This window comes from Peromyscus eremicus, chromosome 8a (genome assembly GCF_949786415.1).
Source record: "Peromyscus eremicus chromosome 8a, PerEre_H2_v1, whole genome shotgun sequence".
Lineage (NCBI taxonomy): Eukaryota > Metazoa > Chordata > Mammalia > Rodentia > Cricetidae > Peromyscus > Peromyscus eremicus.
In genome coordinates, this window is record NC_081423.1 from 99,479,852 (window position 1) to 99,483,483 (window position 3,632).

A 3,632-nucleotide genomic window follows, 5' to 3' on the forward strand; every position below is an offset into this window, starting at 1 on the left:
TGGGCCTGTGAGCGTAAAGTCTTTTTGCCATTTCCAGGTCACTCTCTGCTGGGGGTTCTGACAGGTGGGTGACCCACATATGTGGCTGCACTCAACAATAAATAGAGACACCCAAAGGTAGCAGCTCAGTCCCCACACAGTGTGAAGATCACACACGACACAGGACACTGAGTCCCTTCACTCTGGCACAGATCACACTTGTACCCAGCACTCGCCGTTAGTCAGTTTACAGCATCCTTCCGTGAACACCTGAGCAGGTTCTGTTGACACCAGCTCACCGGTAATAGGCGCCTGGCAAGGTGGCCCAGCTGGTGGAAGTGCTTGCCACCAAAGAAGATCTGGGTTTGCTCTCCAGGATGCTCATGGTGGAATCCCCAGGGCCCATGTGGTAGAAGAAGAGAAGTAATTCCTGCAGATTGTCTTCAGTCTCTACACAGACAGACAGACAGACAGACAGACAGACACACACACACACACACACACACACAGAGTATAACATGTTCAAGGACAGTAGGCATTGGAAAGGCAAATGACTTGCTCATGATCCCACTGCCAACAAGTGGGACAGTCTCAGTGGTGTCTGTGTTACGGTCGTGCCTATGTGGGGAGCTCAGAGAGTGACAGAGATGGCTTACGTGGCTCTGGCTACGCGGATGACACCTCCTTGGACAGATCCACAGGCACGCTTAGATAGTGGTCTAGGAAGCTGGCATTCTGCCCAGGGTCCTGCAACTCCAATGACAGTCCCCCCAGAGTAGCTGTGGCCAATCTTGTCCCAGGTGTGACTGTCCCTGGGTCTCGCTGTTCCCATCATGCCCCCCACACTGAAACAGGAGCACTCAATCCACTTTGAGTTATCGCCCATGGTCTTCTCCTGGTGCCAGCCTGGCTTCTGCTCTCCCCAGAGGAATGAGGGGAAAAAAGTCTCACTTGCACAGGAATCTGCAGTTGAGTCTCATGAACAAATCCCGAGGCAGGTAGCCCTCTTCCACACCCCGCCCCCCGCCCCCCCCCCCCCCCCCCCGACAGCAGAGGGGCCAGGCCAGGAGCTCTGCTGTCAGACAGATTGCCTAGTTCATCTATGATGGCAGCAACAGGAAGAAAGGCAGGGGATTTAGAACTTATTGGAAATCACAAAAAAGAAAACTGAATCTTCCACTTGCCCCCAAGGTGTCCCCCTGAGCATTCTGGGAAACGTCTGTGTGCTAGAATGCAGCCACATTCTGGCAGGCAGTAGCTCAGGGCTGACCTCACAGGGGCTGCAATGGTTCTGTCCCAGAGTTCTCAGTCCTGTTTGAACAAAGGATCCCGTTTTCATTTTGTGTACTTTGTGACCATTCTGGACAGAAGTTGCTTATAGCAAAATTAAGATTATGTGACACTTAGGTATGTTAATGATCTGTTTGTAGATAAACATAGTCATGTAGAACAAACTTCTTAGACTAATAAAGATCAAAAGAAATAAAACTTTTTCTTAACATTTTTAAAAATCCAGAGGGCTGGAGAGATGGCTCAGTGGTTAAGAGCACTTGCTGCTCTTCTGGGGGACCTAGGTTCAATTCCCAGCATCCACATGGCAGCTCACAACTGTCTGTAACCCCAGTTCTAGGGGATTTGATGCTCTCATCTGAACTCTGCCGGCCCTGCACACACATGGTGCACATACATACATGCAGGCAAGACACTTATACATATAAATAAAATCTTTTGTAAAGTTTGTAAAAAATCAAATCATCACATGTGTGTGCATATATACAGAAGTAAAATAAAGTAATCTTTAAAAGAATCAAAGCCAGTTATGGCACATGAATTTAATACTAGCATTTGGGAGGCAGGTCTCCATGAATTCCAGACTAACCAGGTCTATGAAGTGAAACCCTGTCCAAAAAAGAAAATCAAATTATATATTAAAAATATTTTTTAAAGGCTGTTAGGTTGTTATCCCCTCATGGCTCCTAGTTGGGCATCAAATACAAGGCAGGTGAATGAATGAATGGATGGATGGATGGATGGATGGATGGATGACTTGACTCAGGCAGTGGAAATATCTTGGGAAGTTGCTAAGTCTCCTGTGGTGGTTGGAATAGGTATGGCCCCATAGACTCATGTGTTCGAATGCTTGGCCCATAGGGAGTGGCATTATTAGGAGGTGTGGCCTTGTTGGAGGAAATATGTCACTGTGGAGGCAGGCTCTGAGGTCTCATATACGCTCAAGCCATGCCCAGTGTGACACACAGTTCACTTCCTATTGACTACAGATCAAGATGTAGAACTCTCAGCTCCTTCTCCAGCACCATGTCTTCCTGCATGCTGCCATGCTTCTCACCATGACAATAATGGACTGGACCTCTGAAACTATAAGCCAGCCCCAATTAAATGTTTTTCCTTTATAATAGTTGCCATGGTCATGGTGTCTCTTCACAGCAATAGCAACATAACTAAGACATCCTGTAATTCTCAAGCTGCTCCAGAAACCCATGTGTTTCAAGCAAGATTCCATTGAATAAAAAGTTTTCACTGCAAGTAAACAACCAGGGCAATCTGGCCCTCCATCTGTCTCTGTAAATAAAGATTTATTGGAACAAGGCCACAAACACTCATGGGCAGATTGTCTCTCACTGCTCTTCCTGTGCGATGACAGAGGTGAGAAGTTGTCACAGTGATGTCCTGGCTGGCAAAGTGTGGGTAGAAAATCATCTGATTCTTGACAGGAAAAAGTTAGCTATTTGAATCCTCCTACTTTACAGATGAACAAACTGAGGCCCTGAGACTGGTAGCAGGAAGCAAACTAATACACCCCTTCCTCCTCCTCTCCGCTCCTCCTCTTTCCTCTTCCTTCCGTCCCCATTCCATATCCTCTTCCTCTCTCTCCCTGCTCCTCTTCCTCCCCCTCCAGCCACTTTGTTGTTGTTTACCTGGTGACAACTGGAGCCTCCCTAGCTTGGAACTTGATGTGGGGAGGGGCTGCGGAAGGGAAGCCAGGAACTAACAGTTCTACCTGCATGAGGCAGGTTCCCCGTTCTGGAAACAGAAGGGATTTGCTATCCAACCAAAGAGCCCTTTGAAGTCTAAGCCAGGCACCTCCCCTGAACTCTAGACATTGAGGTCCTCGTGGGGCACAACAGCATCAGAGAGACTGTGGACTTGAGGGGACACAGACCCGTGTGGCTTGGGACTAGCTCCTTCCTAAGCCTGTCAGAGCATCAGCGGACTCCCCTGAGGTTTGTGCTTAGAGAGCATCCTAAGGACTGGAAGCTGCCCTGGGCACTTGACTGGAAGGCACCTCTACTCAGCAAAACCGTGATAAAAACTGTTAGAATTCAGACACGGTGGTGCATGCCTTTAATCCCAGCATTCAGAAGGCAGAGGCAGGTGGATGTCTGTGAGTTGGAGGCCAGTACCTCGTGTACATAGTGAATGAGTTCCAAGCAAGCCAGGACTACACAGTGAGATCCTGTCCAGAAAGAAAAAAAGAAAAGAAAAGAAAGCGTGGGTGGGGGTGGGGCCCTGAGAGACGGCCCAGCAATAAAGAGCATGTGTTGCTCTTGCAGGAGACCTGGGTGGTTTCTGTAGATGGTTACTCAACAACCATCAGTAACTCCAGTTCCAGGGGATCTGACGCCCTCTTCTGA

At 48.4% G+C, this 3,632-nt stretch overlaps 1 long non-coding RNA gene across 1 annotated transcript; it reads right to left on the bottom strand.

The window, feature by feature from the left end:
* Positions 1-2,556: 2,556 nt before the first annotated feature.
* LOC131916483 (uncharacterized) lies at positions 2,557-2,999 on the bottom strand. Its single transcript, XR_009380549.1, has 2 exons — positions 2,916-2,999; positions 2,557-2,671 (listed from the first exon to the last, which is right to left on the bottom strand). It is a non-coding gene; the product is annotated as an uncharacterized LOC131916483 (long non-coding RNA).
* Positions 3,000-3,632: the final 633 nt, after the last annotated feature.